The 14,255-nt window shown below is 44.6% G+C and overlaps 1 protein-coding gene across 1 annotated transcript in view; it reads left to right on the forward strand.

Annotated features, from left to right (window-relative positions):
* Positions 1-200: 200 nt before the first annotated feature.
* PSEN2 (presenilin 2) overlaps positions 201-14,255 on the forward strand; it is a 354,458-nt gene continuing 340,403 nt past the window's right edge. Inside the window, exon 1 of the mRNA XM_069234995.1 lies at positions 201-333. The gene's annotated coding sequence lies outside the window, so the exon portion shown is untranslated. The remainder of the gene's footprint in view (positions 334-14,255) is intronic.

A 14,255-nucleotide genomic window follows, 5' to 3' on the forward strand; every position in this document is an offset into this window, starting at 1 on the left:
TGTAGTTATTTTCATGTACAGCTCATCACCGTCGTTGTGTAGGCGGAGGTTTGTTGGTGCCTTCTCCTGAGTGGATCGTGTGTTCCTTTTATTCTGGCTTTCCGTTTCACTTCAAATGCAAGCCTCGCTCTGAGTTGAAAGCCTGCCCCTCTCTACCAATCTACTGCCGAGCTTCACCCTGCTGCCAAGCAACACTTGATAGAAACGAGGCGTGACCCGCAATGACAGCTTGCAACTTCCTGATCATATGCTTCCCTATCAGAAAAGAATACCACTATTGTGTTGGAGCCGGTGTCAGCTGCCGGTCCGGTCAAAAATCAAGCAGCGCGTGAGGTAAGTGGCGCAAATTAAGAGTCCTACGGTGAAGCCACTGGCCTGCGAGGACCGTCTGTTAAAATGTGACTCACTGAACACATACGTCACACAACCTGTTGACTGTAGGAGGTTGTGTGAACGACGTTTTTTGAGAGGGTTATTCGTTTGAAGTCAATAGAAGCACATGCTTTATGCCAGTACTTTAAATGGAAATATAGAAGTTCAGGTCCTTTCTTTTCAGAGTGCCCATGTGTTTCTGATAAGTACTGGTACTCGCTAATTAAATATATTGCAGCAGAGCAAAAAAGTGCAGGTATGAAATTATAGGTAGCTGAATGCAATTTAAAGAAGGGTGATATCCAAATTAATGGTGAGCTGATTTTGTTGCAGCAGGCTCCAGCACACCCTACTCATAAGAAGCCTAACCAGCACAGCACCCAGGTAGAGTTCTTTCTGGAGAAGAAGATGCTGTGTTTACTTCTCCACATAATTCAAAAATAACAGCTGGTGAACAAAATGCAGAACAAATCATACATTCACCCCAAGTCACAAATCTGGGTTTAATCCTCCAGTTTTTATGGTTGAGCACAAAGCACTCTGTCCCTGGTGTAATCCATCTGTTGGCTTTTAACCACCTCCATGTCAAACCCATCAGTTTGTTTGGTTTGTGCGCTTGCCTCTTAAAATTAGCTTGATTTCATTAGTGAAAGGCATGCACACGTCATGCCTTTTCCGGTGTTTAGCCCACCTAGAGCGCACTGGCCAACTACTGAAAACATACGAGCCTCCATGTTTTCCGTATGGTTTCTGCACTACTCTTTCTCTCTATTTTTCGTCGGCAGCACGATCTCGCTGGGCAGTAGTAGAGCGCTTTGCATGACATCTACCCTGTTACATTGATATTTGCACTTTTGCCGGTTACATGGATAATTGCACTTTTGCCAAAAACTTTCATTGCGAGCAAACTTCTGTTTTGTGGTGTGTTTGCTTTGCGCTCATTGTGGCCATCGGCTCGCTTATGTGAAACTCTTTTACTTTTCAGTTTATGTAGCAAGAAAAGTCCAGTTAGGACTTTACAATGCTATTAGCTTTAACTCGAGCAAACATGAGACCCATTGCATTGCAAATGCTTGTTTTGCTTTCCATGCCATTACAGTTTGGACCTAACTATATGAAAATCAATCTTGACCCTGTTCCACCTGGGAACAGTCCAGCCTGAACTGTCAGGCCAAGTCCTCCATGGACCAGAAACAAGCATCCTGAGACTAACAGCCAGGCTAGCTTGAATCTGGTGGCATAGCAAGCACAGGACCCATGTCATTACATACCCTTCCCACTTTGGGCGAAAAATGCATAATCAATAGATGATGCCCGGAATACAGAACAAATCAAACATTCACCCCAGTCACAGATCTGAATTTAATTGGTAAGTTTTTTTGTGCTTGCCATGCTGTTCCAGTTTGGACCTAGCCATATGCAAATCAGTCTTGGCCCTGTTTCCCATGGGAACAGTCCAGAATTAACTGCCAGGCCAGGTCCTACCTGGAGCAGAAACAAGCATCCTGGGACCGGTTTCAGGGAGTCACCCTTCATCAGCCAAGCTAGCTTGAATCTCGTGGCATAGCAAGCACGGGACCCACGTCTGGGCATACCCTTCCCACTTAGGGTTACAAATTGATGGGTTAATCAAAGCTAGCCAGGGGTGCTGTGAACAGATGCAATTTATGAAACAATTATGTGCTGATGGTGATAACAAATCTTATGACTTAATAGGATATCAAGTTTCAAAACTGTAAATTGACATAATAATTGGTCTTTTTGTTCATTCCGCTCTTACTGGAACTTAATAAATTACACAACAGTCACATAATTAAAACATACAAAGAGTTACCAAAGCCCTAATTTGGGGTTTTCGCCGAGGATTAACCTGTTCTGTGCCCAGGACGTAATGGTTACGTCCTGAGGCACAGTGCTGCTGTGCCCAGGACGTAACCATTACGTCCTTGTCACAGAGCCCAGAGGGAGCGCTAGCGCTCCCTCTGTGGGGTTCCACCCCCGACCCCCCCACCCCCCCTGCGACGTCAGCGCGCGAGCGTGCGCTGATTAGTCACAGGGTCTCCCAGAGCTTTCAGCGCGATTGAATCCCATGGGGGAGGCCCGGAGGGGCTTCAAAGGGAAGGAAATGTATTTCCTTCCCTTTGAAGTCTCTCCCAGGGTTTCAACAGCCGGATTGCTTGCAATCCGGCTTTTGAAACCCCACTAGACACCAGGGATTTTTTTTTTTTTTCTGAAACTGACAAAAGGGAGCGACCCCTTGGGCAAGGGTCGCTCCCAGGGGGGGCATTTGTTTGGAAAGGCCTTTTCTGCCCCCCCTGGGGGCAGATCGGCCTATTATTAGGCCGATCTGCTCCCAGGGGGGGCAGAAACCTCAAGGCACCAGGGACCATATATATATATTTCTCTTTTTGTTATGTTTTCTTTTTTTTTTAGGTGGGGAGCGACCCCTTAGGCAAGGGTCGCTCCCCTAGGGGGCAAATTATATTTAGGCCATTTCTGCCCCCCTTGGGGGCAGATTGGCCTATTTTGATGAGGCCAATCTGCCCCCAAGGGGGGCAGAAACCATTAGACACCAGGGAGTTTTTTTTTTTGGCGTGAATTTCACGCAAGGGGAGCGACCCCTTGGGCAAGGGTCTCTCCGGGGGGGGGCATTTTTTTGGGAAGGCCTTTTCTGCCCCCCCTGGGGGCAGATCGGCCTATTATTATTAGGCCGATCTGCCCCCAGGGGGGGCAGAAAGCTCTAGGCACCAGGGATCATTTTCTTTCTTTTTGTTATGTTTTCTTTTTTTTTTAGGTGGGGAGCGACCCCTTAGGCAAGGGTCGCTCCCCTTGGGGGCAAATTATATTTAGGCCATTTCTGCCCACCTTGGGGGCAGATTGGCCTATTTTGATGAGGCCAATCTGCCCCCAAGGGGGGCAGAAACCATTAGGTACCAGGGAGTTTTTTTTTTTTGCGTGAATTTCATGCAAGGGGACCGACCGCTTAGGCAAGGGGCCCTCCCTGGGGGGGGGGGGGGGGGGGGGGGGGGAATTATTTTAGGCCATTTCTGCCCCCCTGGGAGGTAGATCAGCCTATTTTGATTAGGCTGATCTGCCCCCAAGGGGGGCAGAAACCACTAGGCACCAGGGATTTTTGTTTTTGTTTTACAGATGGGGAGCGACCCCTTGGACAAGGGTCGCTCCCCTGGAGGGGCAAATTGTATTTAGGCCATTTCTGCCCGCTTTGGGGGCAGATCAGCCGATTTTAGGTCAATCTGCCCCCAAGGGGAGCAGAAACCACTTGGCACCAGGGATCTTTTTTTTGCGCCGTCACGCAAGGGGAGCGACCTTGTAGGCAAGGGTCGCTCCCCGGGGGGGTTGGGGGGGGACAAATTTATTTGAGGCCATCTCTGCCACCCCTGGGGGCAGATCGGCCTATTGGTATTAGGCCGATCTGCCCCCAGGGGGGGGCAGAAACCTCTAGGCGCCAGGGCAAATAGTTTTTTTGTGTTTTATTTTTTTGTTTGTTTGTTTTTTTAGCGATGGGGAGCGACACATTAGGCAAGGGTCGCTCCCCTGGGGGGCAAATTGTATTTAGACCATTTCTGCCCCCCTTGGGGGCAGATTGGCCGGTTGTAGGTCAATCTGCCCCCAAGGGGGCAGAAACCACTAGGCACCAGGGATCTTTTTTTTGCGCCGTCACGTAAGGGGAGCGACCTTGTAGGCAAGGGTCGCTCCCCGGGAGGGGGGGGTGGAGGGGCATATTTATTTTAGGCCATTTCTCCCCCCCCCCCCCCCCCCCGGGGGCAGATCGGCCTATTGGTATTAGGCCGATCTGCCCCCGGGGGGGCAGAAACCTCTAGGCGCCAGGGCAAATTGTTTTTTTGTGTTGTTTTTTTTTGTTTGTTTGTTTTTTTAGAGATTGGGAGCGACCCATTAGGCAAGGGTCGCTCCCCTGGGGGGCAAATTGTATTTAGACCATTTCTGCCCCCCTTGGGGGCAGATTGGCTGATTGTAGGTCAATCTGCCCCCAAGGGGGCAGAAACCACTAGGCACCGAGGATTTTTTTTTTGGCGCCAATGTCACGCAGGGGGAGCGACCCCATAGGCAAGGGTCGCTCCCGGGGGGGCGGGGGGGTTTGGGGGTGGGGGAAAAATGTATTTTAGGCCATTTCTGCCCCCCCCCCCCCCCTTGGGCCGGCTGGGCTAGAGGCCAAAATCCACAGGTAGACACTGTTTTCTATGAAAAAATGTGATGTGTCCACGTTGTGTTTTGGGCCATTCCCTGTCGCGGGCGCTAGGCCTACCCACCCAAGTGAGGTATCATTTTTATCGGGAGACTTGGGGGAACGCTGGGTGGAAGGAAATTTGTGGTTCCTCTCTGATTCCAGAACTTTCTGTCACCGAAATGTGAGGAAAATTTGTTTTTGTTTTTTTTAGCCACATTTTGAGGTTTGCAAAGGATTCTGGGTAACAGAACCTGGTCAGAGCCCCACAAGTCACCCCATCTTGGATTCCCCTAGGTCTCTAGTTTTCAAAAATGCACAGGTTTCGTAGGATTCCCTAGGTGCCGGCTGAGCTAGAGGCCAAAATCTACAGGTAGGCACTTTGCAAAAAACACCTCTGTTTTCTTTCAAAAAATGTGATGTGTGCACGTTGCGGTTTGGGGCATTTCCTGTCACGGGCGCTAGGCCTACCCACACAAGTGAGGTATCATTTTTATCAGGAGACTTGGGGGAACGCTGGGTGGAAGGAAATTTGTGGCTCCTCTCAGATTCCAGCACTTTCTGTCACCGAAAGTGAGGAAAATGTGTTTTTTTAGCCAAATTTTGAGGTTTGCAAAGGATTCTGGGTAACAGAACCTGGTCAGAGCCCCACAAGTCACCCCATCTTGGATTCCCCTAGGTCTCTAGTTTTAAAAAATGCACAGGTTTGGTAGGTTTCCCTAGGTGCCGGCTGAGCTAGAGGCCAAAATCTACAGGTAGGCACTTTGCAAAAAACAGCTCTGTTTTCTGTCAAAAAATGGGATGTGCCCACTTTGTGTTTTGGGACATTTCCTGTCGCGGACGCTAAGACTACCCACACAAGTGAGGTATCATTTTTATCGGGAGACTGGGGGGAACGCTGGGTGGAAGGAAATTTGTGGCTCCTCTCAGATTCCAGAACTTTCTGTCACCGAAATGTGAGGAAAATGTGGTTTTTTTTTGCCAAATTTTGAGGTTTGCAAAGGATTCTGGGTAACAGAACCTGGTCAGAGCCCCACAAGTCACCCCATCTTGGATTCCCCTTGGTCTCTAGTTTTCAAACATGCACAGGTTTGGTAGGTTTCCCTAGGTGCCGGCTGAGCTAGAGGCCAAAATCTACAGGTAGGCACTTTGCAAAAAAAACCTCTGTTTTCTGTGATGTGTCCACGTTGTGTTTTCGGGCATATCCTGTCGCGGGCCCATAGGCAAGGGTCGCTCCCGGGGGGGCAGGGGGGTTGGGGAATGGGGGGACAAATTTATTTTAGGCCATTTCTGCCCCCCCCCTGGGGCCGGCTGAGCTAGAGGCCAAAATCCACAGGTAGGCACTGTTTTCTATGAAAAAATGTGATGTGTCCACGTTGTGTTTTGGGCCATTCCCTGTCGCGGGCGCTAGGTCTACCCACACAAGTGAGGTATCATTTTTATCGGGAGACTTGGGGGAACATAGAATAGCAAAACAAGTGTTATTGCCCCTTGTCTTTCTCTACATTTTTCCCTTCCAAATGTAAGACAGTGTGTAAAAAAGACGTCTATTTGAGAAATGCCCTGTAATTCACATGCTAGTATGGGCACCCTGGAATTCAGAGATGTGCAAATAACCACTGCTTCTCAACACCTTATTTTGTTCCCATTTTGGAAATACAAAGGTTTTCTTGATAGCTATTTTTTACTCTTTATATTTCAGCAAATGAATTGCTGTATAGAATGAAAACCCACTGCAGGGTGCAGGTCCTTTATTGGCTCTGGGTACCTCGATTTCTTGATGAACCTACAAGCCCTATATATCCCCGCAACTAGAAGAGTCCAGCAGACGTAACAGTATATTGCTTTCGAAAATCTGACATAGCCGGAAAAAGTTACAGAGTAAAACGTAGAGAAAAATTAATGTTTTTTTCACCTCAATTTCAATATTTTTCTTTTTCAGTTGTTATTTTCTGTAGTAAACCCTTGTAGGATCTACACAAATTACCCCTTGCTGAATTCAGAATTTTGTCTACTTTTCAGAAATGTTGCGGTTTCTGGGATCCAGCGTTGGTTTCATGCCCATTTCTGTCACTGACTGGAAGGAGGCTGAAAGCACAAAAACCGTAAAAATGGGGTATGTCCCAGTAAAATGCCAAAATTGTGTTGAAAAATTGGGTTTTCTGATTCAAATCTGCCTGTTCCTGAAAGCTGGCAAGCCTTCTTCTGCAGCCCCTTTTTCCAATGTTTTTGAAAAAAACGAAATTTTCACTGTATTTTGGCTAATTTCTTGGCCTCCTTCTGGGGAACCCACAAAGTCTGGTTACCTCTAGAATCCCTAGGATGTTGGAAAAAAAGGACGCAAATTTGGCTTGGCTAGCGTATGTGGACAAAAAGTTAATAGGGCCTAAGCGCGAACTGCCCCAAATAGCCAAAAAAAGGCTCGGCACAGGAGGGGGAAAAGGCCTGGCAGCGAAGGGGTTAAGCTAGTCACATAGACAGTATTTCACAGGCTCTGACGCCACCTACTGGAAAGGAATTGAATACATTTCAAGTAAGAGGACTCCATCAATTCCTGTGTGATATATCTAAGATGGTTACCTAATAACCTTGGTTATTCCAGTGTTCAACACGTGGTCTACCTGCTAGTTGGGGGGCAACTGCTTACATTGATTAAGTATAGAGCGCTGCCCACTGGTAGCATGTAAGCATCTTTATGTTTTTAATTGAGCAAATCCATTCCTACACGCCCATTGCAGTTTTCCTTTTTTCTGCACATTGGTGTGGAAAAACAATCTGCTTTTCTCATCTCAGAAAATTCTCTGTCATGTTAACCACCATTCCTATGCCCAGTTTGGTTCTTTTTTTTCTGATTTTCCCCAAAAATGTTCCTTCCGCTTGGTTAATTTATGCCACAGCACTATAGCTTCAAGCAGTGCATGTAATGCTACCGCCTGCTTACAGCTGCTTACTCTCCTAATCTCGGATACTTGTGTATGGAGAGTAAATACTTTGTGCACATCTGCATTCTGTGCACCATCAACATTGTGAAGACTTTCTGGAACAGCCTGGCTTGCCTATACAGTTGCACTGATCTGGAAAAAGGATTAGATTACTTCACTATTGGTGTGCATAGGGTTTTCAATGCAAAGTTAATCTCACTTTGATCCGCATAAATCAGCTATCTGTACTATGCATGGTTTCCCATTTTTCTCATGCCTATAACAATTACGTAATGTTTTCTTTCAAAACTTGTTTTGGAGCAAAAATATCATGCAAGAATATGTCTGTTGTTTTTTTTTTTTTCCTCACTGCAACTCTATGTAGATGCCTCCTAAAGGGTTTGTATGTGAATACATACCCCAAATGCCTTTTTCTTGAGACACATTGAATAGTGGAGACCTTATGTAGGACCCATAGTCTTCAGAAGTATTTATTTTTTAAGAAAGTTTGCACTGTAACGAGCAGCCCAGGTCAGATGTCGTGGGGTCTTCCTACTAGTCCCGCTTTTGCTTCTGTATGGAGATCCCATGATAACACCAGGCCCAACTACCTGGCTTGTACATAGAATTAAATAGACACAAAGAGGCGCTCCAGTGGAGATTCATGGAAAGTGTTACCATGCTACCTGTCTCAAGCTGTACTTTGGTGAAGCAAAAACAGGTTGCGGATCCTGTTGGGCTTTAGCTTGTAAGCAGCCCTTCTTGGATTCAGACGCAATTCCTGATCAGCTCTGCCTGCTAAGGACCAGGTAGAAAAGACTGTCTTCAAGCTTGCTGTCACCACATGTTCACAGGTAACCGCGTAAAACTAGCGTTGCTATCAGTAGCCTGTAGCACCGTTTTGTGGTTGCCGGCTTACTTGGTTCTATTTTTATTTGTTGTTTGTATGATTTTTTTTGACTGTCACCAACTTGTACAAAGATTGAGACTTTTGCATTGTACAGATGCCTCTGTACGTTCTCCTGTAATTTTCCAGCAATCTCCACCGCCATTCTTGAGACTTGGAAGACGGTTGAAGTGTATGCTTTTTTATTGCAGTCAAAACTTATTAATCAGTTGTGTTTCTCCCTGACCTCTAAGCTCTGACAGCAGCTTTATGTATTCCTTGTGTATATTCGCAATTTTATTTAAGAGCTGCTGCTGCTTATGTAATCTGTGTGACCGCAACCATATTTCTTTCATTCTTGTATAACAAAAGTGGCTCCTTAAGAACTAAAATGGCCTACTCCGTATGCAATTGCACGAAAGGTACCAATGAGAATTATTTATTTTGTTCCCCCGCCCATCTCCCCCTTATCTTGGTTCTCAGGAGTAAGCCCCGAGGCTTGAGGCAATTAAAAAAAAAATAGTTGAAATAAATTCCATATGTACACCCATGTGATGAAGAGTATTTTTTCTGACTACCAATTAAAGGGTTGTTTTTCTTAAACAATTGTTACATTTTTTATTATGGTACATCTATCATTATGATACCTTCATCAGTTTTATCCCAGTTATCTTCAGGGGGGAAATGGAGGTACTCCCCCGAGGCCAGGCTTACATTATCCCACCCCCCCACCCACCACCACCCAAAAAAGTAACATAATGGGGAGCCACAGCCAACGGGCAATAGGTCAAGGGAGCTGCTGGCCCAAAAAGTTTGGGAACCTCTGGGTTAAACCCAGATCTGTGACTGGGTGTGAATGTTTGATTGGTTATGCATTCTGTCCATCATTTGTGTTAATTTGCTTTTGTCGCCCTAAGTGCGCCGGGTTTGCCCAGACGTGGGTCCGGGGCTCACTGTGCCATTGGATTCAAGCTAGCCTGGCTGGTGAAGGGTGATACCCTGAAACCAGTCCCAGGATGCTTGTTTGTTTGTCCAAGGAGGACCAGGCCTGGCAGTTCGGGCTGGACTGCTTCCATAGGGAACAGGGTCTAGATTGATTTGGATATGGCTAGATCCAAATTGGGGTGGCATGGTGAGCAAAAGAATTGATGGATTAAACCCAGATCTGTGACTGGGGTTGAATGTTTGATTTGTTCCGCATTCAGTCCATCATTTGTATTTGTTTACTTCTCCACATGAGGCATCAGGAGAGGGAACACATACTAACTACTCTCCAATCTCATCTGTGAAATGCTACAGTTCACAACACATCCAGATTTCCCAAGTTGCACATTGCTGAAAGTAAATAATCTATACATTTTTTTGTTTGCGCTCAGGTAATTGTAGTTGTGCTTTTATTGTGTTACATGTAGCACTGCATATAAACTGCAAAAAATACCTTAAATTAGAAGGCATATTATCACTTACTTTCTGCCCATCGCCACACTTAAGAGATGGCACAGGTCCAGCAACAGGAAAGGTTGCCTGCATAGTAGTCAAATTCACAAAATATATTGGTGAGTACCATTTCATATGAGCAGTTCCATGGGGAGGCAGGATGACAAATGTGCTCTGCAGAAAGCCTTTACTCACAAGAATGATGTTCCATGGGAAAAAAACTTGTGGCTTGAAATAACTTACCCTAACCCATGACCAATAAATAAGCAAATGATGTATTAATTATTCATGGTGCCGGCCAGCCAATGCTGGGCCCCCAAGCTTGCTAACCTTTGAAGTCCACACGCAAGTCCCAAGACCTAATGAAAATATGGGAGGGAAATTTAGCATAGGCAGTGTACTTGAATGCCACCTCATCATGCAGCCTGTCACAACCCTATTGCGCCCTCCATTACAGTTGAAGGGGAGGTAAAAACAGCAGTGTGCATCCTGTAAATATACAATTTACAGTGTCTAGTTTCGTATATAAACCACATGCAGGGGTCTATAAGATTTATGATCTTGGATTGTTTATATTTGTACCCTGAGGAGGTTTCCTGACTGTTTGAGCACTACGGAAAAATAAACTGTATATATTATCCTAAGTTGAAAAGTGAAAATAACTTTAAAGTTATTTTACTAATGTACATTGCATGCATATTTTACTTTGTGAATGAATCAAAATGACACTTTAAAATAAGGTTAAACTTGTTTGGTGTATTTAAAAAGACAGTTTTTCAACAAGTAAATCTTCTGCCTTTAATGTTATAATGCTTAGGTGCTGAAGGAATGCGAAATGAGAGATGGTTTTGAATTGCACCGTTATCTATCTTTGACACCTTATCTCAGTTCCGTTTAGAAATGCTGATCGCTCTTTTACTCCTTTTTCTGAAAGGAGCTTGGCAAGACATAAGCCTTGCACACAATCAGCCACTATACAATGTGAAAGGTCCTGGCCCAACAATTAGAAACTTATAGTTAATTATTTGTGAAACAAGCCCTTATAACCTGGCCCATATTGTTGCCCACCTCGATGGAACACTACCTTCTGGCAGTACAGATATTGTAGACCATCGTCTATACAGTAGTACGCCTTCTTCGTAGATTGCAGCAGAAACAGATTACCTGATTGCCTTACACACATTGGCAGCATGTTCCAACCACAATACTCGAGAGGTATCCAGAAAGCACCACACAGCCAGTGAGGAGTGAAACTGACAGTTGCATGGTATTGTTTTGTAATTGCATTTATATAGTGCTTACTCTTTTTGATGAGACCTTGCAGTCAATTACAGTGAAGAGGCCTCGAAAAATCATAAAATTGTTACTAGCCCTACAGGTCGAGTAACTTGAATAATCTAACGGTAATGTACTTGGCCCGTAAATGGGTCTCAAATTGTGTGATGATAGGCAAAATTTAATTTTACATAAACGCCTTTTCCTTCATTCTCACATATGAGTGCACCTTCAAATATGTGTGTTCAGCATTTCTGCAGTACAAAAAAACCTCTTGTTTAATTAAATAGACTTAGGGGCATATTTAAGACCCCCTAGTGCCACCGGAATGTCACTTTTTGTGAGGTTTCGGTGGTGCTAAGCACTGCTCCATATGTATAAGGCGGTGTAATGCCACTTTTTGTGGCTTTATGCCTGCTTGGAAAATGGGCCCCTCCGACACAGTTTTCTGCATCAGAGGGGCATGCAATGGGTGTTGCTGTGGCTGTACCACCGTAACTATCATTGCTTTCTTTTGGTATTGATATTGGTAAAGTCATTTTGTACTTGGTTCTATTTATTTTTTGGCAATATCAATAATTTAAATCTTACCCAGTGTAGGAACAACAAGAGTTCACCTGTTGAATGTTTAGTTAACTAATGCTTAATATTAAAATAAACAATCTGCATACAGCCAATGTTGAAAGTGTAGCTTTATTTTCTAGACACCCTTAATCACAAACCACTCTTTGGAACTGGCGTTCACGTAGCAACCGGGAACACCAAAGCATTTCTGCAAGGATTTTCCCAATTCTAGAATTGTCTGAATTTTATGTTTTTTTTCTTAGTGCTTTTGTCCTTGTCCTGCCTCTCGTCCTTCGATATGTCAACTTGTCAGGCTAGACTGTGACCTCCAGCTTGGTGAAATAAGTGAACTGGAGGGGATTGGAGGCCTGGAAAGGGCAGAGGGGTAAAGAAAATGGTATAGCGAGGAAGTAATGTAGGCAGAGAAGGAAGGTAGAGACAGCAACAGAGATGTAATGGGGGATGAAGAGATATAATGTAAGGAGAGAAAGGTGAGGTAAACAAAAAGAGTGAGTGAAGAACTTATAAAGCACATATATTCTCCCAAGGGTTTCATGGTGTTAAGATAAAGACAGGCACATATATAGATAAGAATTTAGAGTGAGCTAAATAGGTAGCAACAGAGAGAAGGAAATGTAAGGAGAGGGTGAAAGATTGAACACCTTAGGAGGTGAGAGACAGAGGTAAGGTAGAGAGGTGAGTTGGAGGCAGAGAGGTGCAGTAGTGTGAGAATCATGGACAGTTGCAAGCTAGAGAGACAGTGGTGAGGTGGAGAGAGGGTAAAGTCAGGAGTGAGGTGTAGATACACAATCCAAGTACTTTTTGTACTTCTACCTCTGCCCCTTAATAGCGTTATTGGGAATATTTACAACTAGCTGGGAAGATTGGACAGCTGGGGGAAAAACATTCAGGTACCATTAATATTAGTTAATATATACATTAACCCAAAAAAGAAGAACATTGAATCTAACAAGCTGATAAAACAACTACTTTACATAAAAAGTACAATATCTCCGGCACAGATCTCTGGTGACTTCAACCTCAATTTATTCCATAGTCCAGAGGAAGAAAACAGTCAAATGGTAGAAGTGCCAAGTCAAACCATCCCATTGAACACAAAGAAGGACAAATTGGGAGAGAAATTAATAAAGAGATGTGAGATCGCAGGTTTCCTCTCCCTAAATGGACGGATTCCAGCCAACACACCACCTGCATGGACAAGATCTGATGGGAAAAATGTATCGTACCTGGATTACACGCTGGTTAATTTTACACTGTATAAGTGGGTGAGGGATTTCAAAATCTTGGAGCAGGCAGAAAGCAACCATAATCCACAGATAATTCAGATACAGTCCACAGGGAGAAAGTTAGAAAAAGTGGAATGCCTTGTGGGGAAGCTGGTACTGAAAAACCTTAAAAGACGAAAATGGTCTGCCAGCTCCATTAAAACCGAAGTGGAATGGGTCCTGCAGAGACTGGAACTCACAAATATGGGGACTATAAATCTGACCTCGGCCTGGGAGGCCTTTATTAAGGGGTATTGGAAGGACGCACAGTAGCCACGTGCAATCCGTATAAAGAAAGCAGCTATATGTAAGCTGCTCAGGAATTGCGAAGAGCTCGGAGACGGAGCACTCATCAGCACACTCCGAGATCAAAGGAAACTCCTAGAAAAGGGTCAATGGTGCTTTAAAAATCTCCAGCAGGAAATACTTTGGGCTAAATTACATTATGCAGCAGGTTTATCAGACTCAAGACACTTTTGGAGGCTGATTAATGATATCGAAAAAGTCCCAAAAGCCGCCGCATATAGTGCGAATATAACTGAAGAAGGTTGGACCAGTTTCTTGAAAAAACACTTCAGGGAAAGTAACATTGGAAGAGAAATGCAAACTCAATGGGAGAAAGTGGACATGAATACTCTGGAGATCACTGTGTCTCCGATAACAAAGATCATTGGGAATTCCAGATCCGATTGTGCATCTGGCCCAAATGGTTTCCCAAAAGCAATATTTAAAGAATCAACGAAAAGATGGGCAGTGTTTCTGGCAGCATTGTTTAACTATGTTTTTGCAACTGGAAAAGCTCTGGCAAGTTGGAAGGGCTCATTAATCCATCTGCTGTACAAAAGAGCAACGGCTGCTTCCCCAAACAATTATACACTAATCGCCCTCCTAAATGTGGATCTTAAATACTTCTCTACATGCCTGTTGCAGCACCTCGAATCATGGGCAGTGGAAAATGGTAAGCTTCCAATAAATCAAATGGGCTTTGTCAAAATCCAAGGGACAATAACGAACCTCTTAGCTCTGGGTCTGACCATCAATAGGGCAAAGGCAACTGTGTCTCCACTATTTATGTGCTTTGTTGACTTTAAAGCAGCATTTGATTATGTACCCCGTAGTAACCTATGGACAAAAGTACAGCTATGGGGGCTTCCCCCAAATATTTTAAATGCTATAAAATTATTGTACTCTGGCACATGGGTAAAAGTAAAACTCAGGGATGGCAATCATTTATCCAGAGCTGTTAAAACAGCAGTCGGTCTGAAACAGGGCTGTGTTCTAGCTCTGGTACTTTTTAATCTTTATATTGC

The sequence above is a fragment of the Pleurodeles waltl genome, chromosome 5 (assembly GCF_031143425.1).
Source record: "Pleurodeles waltl isolate 20211129_DDA chromosome 5, aPleWal1.hap1.20221129, whole genome shotgun sequence".
Lineage (NCBI taxonomy): Eukaryota > Metazoa > Chordata > Amphibia > Caudata > Salamandridae > Pleurodeles > Pleurodeles waltl.